Source organism: Octopus bimaculoides, chromosome 7 (genome assembly GCF_046866305.1).
Source record: "Octopus bimaculoides isolate indiv1 chromosome 7, ASM4686630v1, whole genome shotgun sequence".
Taxonomy (NCBI): Eukaryota; Metazoa; Mollusca; class Cephalopoda; order Octopoda; family Octopodidae; genus Octopus; species Octopus bimaculoides.
In genome coordinates this window covers 89,714,386-89,728,231 of record NC_142934.1, presented here as the reverse complement: position 1 = coordinate 89,728,231, position 13,846 = coordinate 89,714,386, and the positions used below count along the sequence as shown (strand labels likewise).

The 13,846-nt window shown below is 36.7% G+C and overlaps 1 protein-coding gene across 4 annotated transcripts in view; it reads right to left on the bottom strand.

Moving 5' to 3' along the window:
• The window catches only part of LOC106884155 (AP-2 complex subunit alpha-2), a 160,463-nt gene extending 146,617 nt beyond the window's left edge, over positions 1-13,846 (bottom strand). For all 4 annotated transcript variants that reach the window (XM_089355604.1, XM_089355606.1, XM_089355605.1 and 1 more), the window contains exon 1: positions 13,734-13,846. The gene's annotated coding sequence lies outside the window, so the exon portion shown is untranslated. The remainder of the gene's footprint in view (positions 1-13,733) is intronic.

Below are 13,846 nucleotides of genomic sequence, written 5' to 3'. Positions count from 1 at the left end.
TCATGGCCGTTGCTGACAAAATGGCACCCTGCCGATGTCATGTAAATGGCACCTGTGAAAGTGTAGTCCTGGCCAGTGCTGACATCATGTAAATGGCACTTGTGCCGGTGGCAGATAATAACACCCATTACACTCTTGAAGTGGTTGATGTTAGGAAGGGCATCCAGCCATAGAAACCATGCCAAATCAGACTGGGGTCTGGTGCAGTTCCTTGGCTTACCCATTCCAGTCAAGCTGTGTAACTCATGCCAGCATGGAAAGCAGACATTAAATGATGGTGATGATGATATACATTTATAAAGTTTATTCCTATACTAAAAATCTAAAAAAGACAAAACATCAGATTTAAATGAACATTTTCTAAACGTAACATCTAGTTTTTTTCCTATATTTAACATGGACCAATCAATATACAATATCTTGGTCATTCAAGTCAAATGTTACTTAACATGTGATACAGAATTAGTACAGACTTTAGCTAAAACAAGAAACTAGTTCAGAGGCAAGGGGTGGGGCAGAAGAAGATAACAACTAAGTGATGTACTAAGCTAGCTACTAGATACTGAAAGAATTTGCAATGACACTCCTAGACTATTACTGCCAATGGTGTTGTTTAGCTTCCAATCAGTCTTTGCTGAGCAAACCTATGGTCAAAAGCATTTTGACACATTCTAGCATTGTCTGTCTTGCTGTTTTGTGTATTTAACACTACACCATCCATTCTGTTCCTCCAACTTTTAAGACAGTAAAGTGTATCATCATCATCATCATCATCTTCACTTATATATTTGATGTCATATAAGACGCCTCAAAACTAACTCTTATGCAACCTATTTCAGCACAGACAAGAAATACTGTCACATGGGCATATTCAGTGCACCCCAATTTCAGTAGCGCGTATTTAGGAAAAACGTTTAGTGCATTGGAGCATGTAATGTAGGCTTGACTATAAAATATGGAATGATAAAATTTGAGAAATGTTTCTGAAAAAAAAAGTGTGTCTTATATTGCATCAGATATAAAAGTAAAGAGGAGGAGTGTAGGAGTGGCTGTGTGGTTAGTAGCTTGCTTACCAACCACATGGTTCTGGGTTCAGTCCCACTGCGTGGCACCTTGGGCAAGTGTCTTCTACTATAGCCTCGGGCTGACCAAAGCCTTGTGAGTGGATTTGGTAGACGGAAACTGAAAGAAGCCCGTCATATATATGTATATATGTGTGTGTATATGTTTGTGTATCTGTGTTTGTCCCCCCAGCATCGCTTGACAACCGATGGTGGTGGGTTTACATCCCCGTAACTTAGCGGTTCGGCAAAAGAGACCAATAGAATAAGTACGCCGCTTCCAAAGAATAAGTCCTGGGAGTCGATTTGTTCGTCTAAAAGGTGATGCTCCAGCATGGCCGCAGTCGAATGACTGAAACAAGTAAAAGAGTATGATGATGATGATGATGATGATACACTTTACTGTCTCAAAAGATGAGGAACATACTGGATGGTGTAGTGTTAAATACACAAAACAGCAAGACAGACAATGCTAGAATGTGTCAAAATGTTTTTGACCATAGGTTTGCTCAGCAAAGACTGATTGGAAGCTAAACAACACCATTGGCAGTTATAGTCGAGGAGTGTCATTTCAAATTCTTACATTATCTAGTAGCTAGCTTAGTACATCACTTAGTTGTTATTTATAAATTTTATTCCTATGCTAATTATCTGAAAACAGACAAAATGTCAGATTTAAATGAACATTTTTTAAAACATAACATCTAGTTTGTTTGCTATGTTTAAAATGGACCAATCAATATACAAGTCAAATGTTGCTGCTGAAATAGGTTGGATAAGAGTTAGTTTGAGGCAGTGTATTTTGGTGTAGGTTGCCCCCCCCCCCCCCACCTATCACTTGACAAGCAGTGATGGTTTGTTTATGTCCCCCCATGACTAAAGAGACCAATACAATAAGTACCAGAACTAAAAATAAATACTGGGGGCAATTTGTTGGTTAAATCCTTCAAGACAGTGCCCCAGCATGGCCACAGTCCAATAACTGAAATGAGTGACAGATAAAGAAAACAAATTTTTTTGGCTGAATATCATGTACAAACAAATAGGGCAGCAAGCTGCCAAGATTGTTAGCATGGTTAGCATTGTGAGTTTAAATTCCACAAAGTCAACTTTGTCTTTCATCCTTTCAGGGGTCAATGAAATAAGTACCAGTTGAGCACTGGGGTTGATATAATTAACTGACACTTGCCCCTGAAATTGCTGGCCTTGTGCGAATATTTGAAACCATTATTATATATATATAATCATCTTACAAATATAAAAATGTCATATTGGAGTATCATTAATTCTAAATTAATGAGACACGTTTTGACAAAAAAAAAAAATTTTTTGTTATATCATTTTCTGATTAAAAAAAAATAATAATATGGTTTTTATATACTTGGCTTAATGACCATTTATTTATCCATTAAGTATGGCCTATATGTAAATGAGAACTGAATATAGAAAATCTGTCACTTCATGAAATAATGGAGATTTAATGAACACAGATTTGTTAACATACACCACAATAGCCTTGCTGCTAAATAAACTAATTCTATAACTATTTCTGAAAGTCATAATCAATCAAACCAAGGCAGGGTGAATAAATAAATTCAAGCTGAAAATGCATGAAAAAAAAAAAAATAGCAGAGACTAGCCATGGTCTTTGCTAACAATACTAAATGATGACTTAATGAAATAGTCATTTATACAATAAATTGTAGAAATAATTATAAACTTAAAATGACACACATATTGCTAACAGCAATGTTGGAAAATATATTACTAGACATTTCTCCTCTATTAAAATATCTCTGCTTTATCTAATTTTATATCTTGTAATATATGTAGCATTGTCATGAGCACTAAGACTTATAAGGCCAAAGCTTAACCAATTTTCCATAGTGTGTAAGTGACGGAGATTATACACCATCTCACCTGGATGGGATGTCAGTCCATTGCAGGGTTAACTTTCCAGTTATCATCAGAACTCATTTACAGCTGAGCAGATTGGCGCAAAGTGAAACAAAGTGTTTTGCTCAAGAACACAACACATGACTCAACCCAGGAATAGAAACTGCAATCTTACAACCAGGAGTGCAAAACTTTAACCACTAGGTCATATGCCTTCACAATTATATATCCTAGCTTGAGCAAGTTGTCAGTTTTAATCAGGTTTACCAAAAGTATAAATTCTGCAAGTTGGAACCAAAAGGAATCCCTCTTTATTTAAACAGCATTTCTATTTCCAAAATCGTGGAACTCCGTCGGTTATGACGATGAGGGTCCCAGTTGATCCGATCAATGGGACAGCTTGCTCGTGAAATTAACGTGCAAGTGGCTGAGCACTCCACAGACACGTGTACCCTTAACATAGTTTTCAGGGAAATTCAGCATGACATAGAGTGTGACGAGGTTGGCCCCTTTGAAATACAGGTACAACAGAAAGAGAAAGAAAGAGTGAGAGAAAATTGTGGTGACAGAGTACAGCAGGGCGGAGCCTTGTAGAGCTTTAGGTGCTTTCACTCAACAAACACTCACAAAGCCCAGTCTGGGAATTGAAACCTCGATCCTACGACTGAGTTTGCTGCCCTAACCACTGGGTCATTGCACCCCACATTTCCAAAATAATCAATAAAAGTCAACAACTAGATTTTTTTTTCTTTTTTATCTTGTTTGTTTTGTTCTTTTTTGCTGTTTTTATATTTTTTTCAGTTTGACAAGATTTAAGCAACCAATCTTTGGAGCCCTTATTATTCAAGTGAAAAAAAAACCCCCAGAAAACCCCAGCATATTTGCAGCTATGACTCAAACTACTATACCTCCATGTTAGCAATTCTCTGTTAATGAAACCTGATCTAGTCACGCCAGCTAATAATCAACTACAACTGCATAACTTCAGTGTAAACACATTCTCATAAGTGATAAATATTTTGAAATTAAAACTCAAAAGTTTCATATAGTTGTGGACCATCAAAAAATTTAAAGAGATTACTACAGAGTTAAATATGTCCAGTAATTAAAGAGAAAGGAGTAATTTACAATATTTCGTTTTGGGATTTGGTTTGCAAGATTCTTTATGTGAGTTTGTGTGTTGAAGCATATTCTGTTGGGTCTAGGGAGAGTCATTCTCTTTTGGTGCTTTATAATTTAACACTCACCAGTAAAATTTTCACTCATTTACTCATTTATTTTCCAAAAACTTTTGTTGCAACTTGCAACCTTTTCAATATGTGTTGGCTTTGTCCATTATCCGAGCTGCGTTCTTTTTGTTTGCTTTGCTTGTATGTGTGTGTGTCAGTGAGCACAAACAAACAAGCAAAAAGAACGCAGTTTGAATAATGGACAGTGTCAACAACTATTGGAAACGTTGCAAGATGCAATGAAAATTTTAGGAAAAATAAATAAGTAAATGATTGGAAATTTTACCGACTCCGACTCCAGCAGTGTCATCCATTACCAATATCCTGTGAGACCATGTCTGGCGATGGAGAAATATTACCTTCCTTGGAAACAGGTGCAGTAAACTTTATCTGACCCATGGAAGAATGGAAAAGTGGATGATACAAACAATGATGATGATGGGCCTTCTTTCAGATCTAATTCCAAACATCAGCTTAATAATGGAACAAGTTATTTATTTTACAAAATCTCTTTGTACTTGGGACAATTTTCAAAATTAATTTCAATTAATTCTGTATTTTATTGGAAATATTGCTATGAAAGGATTAAAGAAACAATATAATGTGATCCTATTAAAACTATGGAGATTTGTTGTCATTATCAAACCAATGTTCTTAGTAAAAGATTTACTAATCACTTTGAAACAAATAACAGTTTTTGCCAAGATTAAGAAAACCAATCATTTGGTCCAAGAATACAGCATTCAAGTCTGCAATTACTGCTGCAACTCATTACAAGAATATCAGTTTTGATCATCCTGCAGTCTTTGGTTTATACAAGTTTCTCCATTCTACAATGTGTTGGAGACCCATCAGCATAAATTGTTGGAATCAGTGTCTTATTTAATGAGCTTCTCCTGTAAAGTAAAACTGATGCTCGACATAGCACTGGTATGCAGCAGCGAGAAAGCTCAAAGATATTTCAGCCTTATATTTGGTTTACAAGATTCTTGATGTGAATTCATGTGATAGGGCAGTGGTTCTCAACACACACACAGATGCACACATCTACACGTCAAAGTCACTAGCCCCTATCCACATGCACACACTCTCACATACACACACGTACCTTCGTTTTGGGATCACCAGTATTTTATTATCTCCCCTTCTTCCTAGCTCTCCTGTCAAACTACCTTTTTCCAACCAGTCGCCATGCTTGATCGCTAAATCCACAAGTTTTTTATTCTCTCCCTGTTTATTTCCTCGTGTTCCTTTCTGTTGAAGAGCATAGGCTCGAAACGTAAAAGACTTTCTCACCATCCCGAGCGTCAAACTAATACACCTACTTGTTGTTTCTACACTGTCTTTGTCTTTTATTGTTCTGTAAATTTCAACTATAAATATATACGTGTGTCTGTGTGTGTGTGGATATATACAATTGTCTTCTTTCAGTTTCCCCGTACCAAATCCACTCACAAGGTTTTGGTTGGCTTGGAGGCTATAGTAGAAGACACTTGCCCGAGGTGCCAGAGTGGGACTGAACCCAAGACCATGTGTTAGGGAAGTACACTTCTTACCATACAGCCACACCTGCTCTTTATCAATCTAAATTATAATGTTAAGTATCAAACTCAAACAAAACACCATCAGAGATAAAAGTTTTATTTTTTATTCAAAGTTCATTGAAATTAATCTCATATGTTTGGGTTATATACCAGATCTTTAGTCATATCTTAACTCTGATACCATTCCAATTAGAGTGATGTGCAATTTACTTCTCACAAGCAAATGCTACTGAACTTGCAGTTAGCTGAACCTGCAATGCAAGTTCAGTTACATGTTAAACCAATCTGTCTATTTTATATGCAAACCATCCAGATACAGCCTTTCACACCTGCCTGACAATGTCATTCTAAAATAAATAGTTGTGTCATTGAGATCTCAAAGCTACAAGATAATCCATGATTAACACAAAATAATGTGAATAAATAATCCTTACATTCGACAGAGAAATTTAAATTTTGAAGGGTTGAACTCAAACCAATTCTCTTTCAATCACTCCTCAAACCAATTATTTCTAGTAATGGTCAATAGTCTAGAAAGATACACTCATCAGGAGTAACTTGTTTGGGGCATGCGATATGAAGATGAAACCTTTGGTGAGTGAACTGAAAACCCATTACAGGCGACATTGGACATTTTCATTTCTGTATAAAATTCTAGCCCATCTCAAAAACACATAGGTTCAGAATGATTAAAAACCAATATCGATAAGTTAAAACATAATAAATGAAATACAACTGAGATAGACAGGTGACAATATCAATCATGTATGACACAAACAGAGATATAAATATTCCATATTTTATCACTAATATATTGTAGTAACAGCACCTTGTAATCCAATATTCTTTACAAATAGCAGCAGCAGAGACACTACGAACCCTGAAAAACATATCTTGTGTTAATAATATTTGAGAGAAGATCAAACATCAGAATGCTAGACTTCCCTTTGGTTACGGCAAGTTAAGAAGCTCACTTCGCAGCCACATGGTTTGGGTTCCGTCCCACATTGTGGCATTTTGGACAAGTGTCTTCTATTATAGCCCTGGGTCAACCAAAGCCTTGAGAGTGGATTTGGTAAGCAGACACTGAAAAACACTCATCGTGTATCTGTGTGACTATATATCATCATCATCATCATCAATATCTGTCTTCCACAGTGGCATGGGTAGGGCAGTTTGAGAGGATCCAACAAATCGGAGGACTTGCTTGAGAAGATCTGTTGAGTCAAGTGAAATCATAGTCATGTCCGATACCAATGCCACCTGACTGGCACCTGTGCCAGTGGCACATAAAAAGCACCATTCAGGTATGGTTGATGCCCAGACCACCTGACTGGTCTTGTGCCGGCGGCACGTAAAAAGCACGCACTACACTCTCAGAATGGTTGGTGTTAGGAAGGTCATCCGGCTGTACAAACCTTACCAGAACAGATTGGGGCCTGGTACAGCCTCCTGGCTTGCCAGTCCTCAATCAAACTGTCCAACCCAAAGCAGATGTTAAACAATGATGATGAGATACACGGCTACTCTGCATTACATAAGAGCAGAAGGAGTTGCTGGAAAGACAGTGATGGTAGTGATGAGGTGTCAAAATGTACTCAAGATACAAAAAGGTGAGTATAAGAGAGAGAGCACAAACAAAGGACCAGGAAGGATGAGTGGATAAGTTCATCAGAGTAAGAGAAGAGAGTGAAGGATAGTTAGAGATGGGATAAAGGTGAATGTAGTGAATGGAACAAGGGTGGAGGTGAGGTCAATGGTAAATACCAGTATGGTAGAAAGAAATAGGGGTGGCTCACAAAGAGGTGGTGGTAAGTGGCAATAAAAGAAGGGTGGAAAACAGCAATATAATAAACCTGTAGACAGATCAGAAAATAGGGAGATGAAGAGAGGTGTACAGTGACAGAGATGGATGCCAGAGGTATGTAGGGGTGGCTATAGTGAGTGGCAGATAAAGGTGAAGGAGGCCAACCGCAGATGTGACAGGGCATTGAGAATAACAGCAGATAAGAAAGGGTGTGAAAGATGAGGTACAACAGAGGACAGAGAGATAATTTGGTAGGGCTGGACACACACACACACAAAAAGTGAATGGTGGAAAATAAAGTGGGACAAGAGGACACTGAGAATGAGGAATGGCTGTTAAAAGGAAGTAGGTCTAGGGAGTGGTAATTGGTAGTATTGGGGGTGGGGGTTGAAATACATGCAGATTCTGCTCTCATATGATTTCAGCTGCTGAATTGTGCCATAGTTAGAAGAGTAGAAAGACAGGTGTTAGAAAGATGAAAGGTGAGGAAAGCTTGACAGAGACAGATTGGATGCTGGGACAGGGGCAAGGTTCGGTGAATGCCTAACAAATACCTAAGTCTTTTAGAACCTCACTTTTGTTGAAACAGATGGGTCTCTTCCAGCACACTAAATTGCCAATCGTCTTTAACCTTCACTACTTTGTCCCATGTCTACCTAGGATTCCTCCTTCTACAAGTTTCATCAACATTCAGCAATTCTTTATATGGTTGTTTTCATCCATACTCATCAAATGTCCATGCCAACACAACCCTCTTTCTTGTGCACTGCATCTGATTTCTCTTATGCCCAATTTGTCATTCATTTGCACACTGATGTTGCACATTCCATGTAGAACACTAGCTTCATTTCGTCCAAGTCTTCCCATGTCCTCTGCCATGTAGCATTTCCACTACCATGCAGCATTGCTGTTTGCACTCAAACATCATACAATCTGATTGTCACTCTGCAAGAAGGACTTTTTTTGTTACCAACAGAGGTAATATATGTGCATGTGTGGGTTTCCCTGCCTCCATATTACAGCAGTTGTAAAGGAATGCCAATGTCATACAACCATCTTCTACAAAAATTTGTACAGTCACAAGGAAATGCTAATTTGCTTGGAAACAGGTGAAAGTTGACAAAAGAGAGAGTATCCAGTCACAGAAAATCTGCCTCAACAAATTGTCCGACTCATGCAGGCATGGAAAAATGGACAGCAAAATGATGATGATATGAACAAAATTAGCAGAAGACTTTAAATCATAATATCTATGGAGTAAAGATTGTTTGCCAACATAACATGGCAGTCCTGGTTTAGTACGAATGTTGCTGTAATTTAGCCCCAGGAAACATCGTCTCCAGCTGGCTATACGACACGATCTGTGTCCTTATATTTTTGAACAAGGGAATCTAGCACCCCCGCTCAGCTCAAAACAATATCTGTGTATCATGATTTCTGGGATATTTTGGGTTATCACAATACACGGATATTGTTTTGAGCTGCCATATTATGTTGGCAAATAATCTTTACTCCAAAGTACTGTTACTGAATATCTCTCGTTGTGAGATTTACAAATAGTAATGTCATATTATCTATGTTCAATATTTTTTTTTTTAAACTAATAAGAAAAATCTTCATTCTTCAGTACATATTGGCTTAAACTTTAATTCTACCTTTCACATAAAAATCAAAACAGAAAGATAAACTTGCTCGTGAGATATAAACTGATTTATAGAATTAATGCTTACACAAATCGAAATTGAACCCAATTTGATGACTGGCACCCATGCCAACCTTTCCTCATGGAACACTAAACTCAGCTTGCGAAGACCTGTTGGGGCAAGTGAGATCGAAACTGAACCAAATTTGATGACTGGCACCCGTGCCAGTGGAACGCTAACAGCACCATCCGAGCAGGATCACTGCCAGAGCAGCGGTCTCGCTCCCGTGCCAGTACTGCTGGACTGGCCCTTGTGCCGGTGGAACGTAAAAAAGCACCCACTACACTCTCAGAGTGGTTGACGTTAGGAAGAGCATCCAGCTGTAGAAACTCTGCCAAATCAGATTGGAGCCTAGTGTAGCCATCCGCTTCGCCAGTCCCCAATCAAATTGTCCAACCCATGCTAGCATGGAAAGCAGATGTTAAATGATGATCATGATGATGACAAATGGGGGCTATTTTAGCATGCAGTCTACAACTGTCTCCATAGTCTAGATGTGAGATTACCTGATCAGGATTTGGGTTAGGGCCTGGGGTTTGACTGCATGCTAAGGTATAAATAGCCAGGTGGAATGCACACTAAAGTGGCACCAATGAAGGCTATTACAATCCAAAAAGAAATAATAAAGCCAATTAAAGCTCGGCGTGGCTCTGTGGCAAGGAAAGTATTTTCTACTATAGCTTTCGGCCAACAAAAGCCTTGTGAATGGATTTGGTAAAGAGAAACTGAAAGAAGCCTATCATATGTGTGTGTGTTTTCCTGTCTGTGTTTGTCCACCACCACTTGATAACCGGTGTTGGTGTGTTTACATCCATATGACTTATCAGTTCAGCAAAACAGACAGATAGAATAAGTACCAGGCTTAAAATAAAAATAAGTGCTGGGAATCGATTCATTTGACTAAAATTCTTCGAGATGTTGTCCCAGTATGGCCATAGTCTAGCGACTGAACCAAAAGAAAAGCTAGCTGTTCTGCTAAATTGAAAGTTCATTGCCAAGTTTAAGCAGAATTTTGCCATTCTGGAACTAAAATACCAAACGGTTATGAAGCAAAAGGCAACAATACTTAAAAGGATTATAAATCAAAACTATTTAGAGAATTTTCTAAGAGGAAATTTCAGGTCTTCCCCCTCCTCTCAAAGAAAACAAAAACAGCAAGAAAAAAAAAACTAATGCTACACTTGTGTCTTTAGAGGAAAACATGAAATGTGCAACTATTCATTTTGACAAGGATAACAAGAAGAATCCTATTTTAAATATTGATCCAAACTAGCATCAGCTGTCAGATAACAGAAAAAAGATCTCCGTTCTCACCAGAATTATAAGGCAATTAAACCTGTGTGTGGATTGGTAGGTTTAAATTATTGAAAATTCCATTTAAAATTTTTATTTTATTTTTTTTTCTCATGTATCAGGCAGTCTTAATGAAAAAAATTGACAAGAGATATATATATATATATATATATATATATATAAAATATACATACACATAGACACACATGCACACACTACATATATTTTATATATATATATATATACATATATTATATATATATATATATATATATATATATATATATATATATATATATAATCATTCGTTTCATTGGGTAGAAACATTCTAGAGAAAGTGTGTTGGTAAGTTTATGGCACAGAAAGTGACACTGCAGGTGGTTCTTAAAAACCTACTTTCGTCTGAGAGGAACTACTTACCAACAGCTAAAAAAACTCAAAATTTTGATTAGAGAAAGAACACACATACACACACACACATACGCGCGCGTACTTCTGTTTCAGAGCAGCAATTTTGGTGAGTGAAGGAAGTAAGTGGGCGTGAACGTGTGAAAGGACGCGATGACAGAATATTTCTCCCAACAAGCTTAAAACTGGGCGAGTCTAAATTAAATTTTAAAATGTAATAATACTAATTTTAAAAAAATAATAATTTTCTAAAACATCACAGCTTTTCATTTATAAGATATACGGTTTATGGATGTGTGTGTGTATATACGCGTACACATTCATCGCTGGACGAATATATAAAAATGCTGGAAGCAGCTGATAGCTGATGTCCCCAAGATCCAAAGCCTATTAAAATTACAGATAAGCTCATAAAAATCAATATGAATGATCGAACAGAATTCGATTTCTGGATGGCGAGAATATAAATAACGAAACAAATTTATAAGAAGAGAAAGCTTTTTTAAGCCAATGTTTGTATAGCTTAGATAAAGACACATAACATACAAACATGTATATTTATATATGCTTGTATAACACGGATACAAACACGCATATATATATATATATATGCGTGTGTGTGTGTGTGGTGCGCCTGTACTATGTACCACGTAAGCAGTGAAGTAAAGTACGAAGTGGGTGTATTGATGACAATTTAGTTAAAACTCCTATGTCGACGAAGAGAGAATGATCCTCGCTAAAGGCCTAAAAATGTCCTTTTTCACACATGAATACAAACACAAAAACAACGCTGATTGTTTACTTCGATGAAAGAAAAGAAACACAGGCATACACACACACACACACATATATATATATATATATATATATATATATATATATACACACACAAAATCGAAAACAATAAACAATGAGACGGTGGAGGAAAAAAAATTCTCTTGTTAATAGTTCGATTGAACTGTTTTGTTTCATTGTGGTTGTCTCTCAAGATGCTACAGCAGAAGATTGTGCCAAAGTCAGCATCGGTAACCTTGCCAAAGAAATATTGAGGTCTCAAAACACACAACTGGAGAACATTTCAACAGAGATGCTGGGAATTAAACCAGATGATCTTGAGTGACACAACTGTTATCGATTCTGTCTGAAAGTGGTGTGTAATAGCAAATCGGGTACCGACATTTATAGTGTGTCTATATATATATATATATATATATATATATGTGTGTGTGTGTGTGTGAGAGATGGGTGGGATCAACAGTGTATAAGACCACAGCAAACGGTGGAATGCCCCGCAATATACATATGAAAGAAAACACGGGAAGGAAATGATAATAATAATAATAATAATGTCTATATACTCAATTATACACAGATAATTCAATGTCATCAGATGAGGAGTAAATAATGATGGGTAGATGATCCAGGAATGGGTCAGAACACGATATCTATTTTCGACAACCAAAACTGAAGCTGCTGACAGACTCAAAAGTAATAGGGCACGAGTAAGGCACGGCATTAAAAGAGGTTCTATCGTCTTTTATAATAATAATAATAATTATTATTATTATTATTATTATTATATCGCAATTAGTGCAGAATCAATTGCAAAAATAAGCAACATACAGATTATAAGAGGTGATGATAAATAATATTGGTGTTTAAGGAGAGGTTACAGGTGAATGAACCGAACAGTGTAGGCGAATATCAATAGAAAAATAAAATAGGAAGGTGACTGATATATATATATATATAAGGTACTCTAGAAATGGATGGATGGATGAGAATATTATAATTGTTAAAGTAGGACATCATCGTAGTCAATTAGTGATTACTAATTGCCAAGAAATGGATAATCAATTAATATGTCAGAGATATTCTAACGTTTAACATCGATTAACATAGAGAGGAGATGATGGTAAAGTTTGCGTAGGCACTTGGATAGTGACATTGAAATTTGTGGAGTCAGGTTTGGTCTCCACGTCGTTTACAGTCCATTTCGATGTCGTCGACATCATAGAAGAGACGAACACATTACATAGGACGATAAAGGAAGAGAAGGGATGTCAATTTGATGGTTTATAGACATTAATTATGCTGTGAGTGTTAAATAAATTATTGCTTTTTAATGTATGATAATTACAATATTCGTTTAAATCGTTTCGGTTATTTATATTTGAATATTACCCCCTTTTTTAACAGCTGTTATATGCGGACAAACAATCGTATCACACCCACTCGGTCAAAGAAGGGGGAGTTGTCGGGAAAAAAAAAACAAGAAGAAACATGTAAAGGATATAATGGCACAGAAGGAACAGAAATGACTGCAGCAACAACGAACCACGACAGATGAATATCATTCGAGTAGATCGTTGGGGATATTTAGTGAGGAGAAATTAATATAAATGAGAGATGAATAAGTGAAAAGATTTATGACTGGGATTGGTGATGTATGGCGAAGAAGGGTGGAATGATTAAATTATATAAAGAAAAAACAATATCATCGGTATACACAGTTATTTCTAGTATATTTCTTTGATACTATATACTAATACTTGAATACTTGACATAATTCACATTTAATTACAAGAAAAATAGCACACACACACACATATATATATATGTATATATGTATGTGTATTTATATATGTGTATATATGTATGTGTCTGTATGTATTTGTGTGTGGTTGGCTGTTGTTAATGAATACAAACTCGGAGATGTAATGGAAAGCAATCAGATGATGGTGTGTGGAGTATTTGTTGGTGTGGAATATATTATATGATATTATATTTACCTGGAGAATCCAAGTGTTGAGTAAAAACGAAGACAACGTTTAGAAAAGAAGACGTATAGTTGGTGCTTCCGCTGGCGGGGTGTTGTAGTCCTTTTCAACAGTATTGAGAGAGT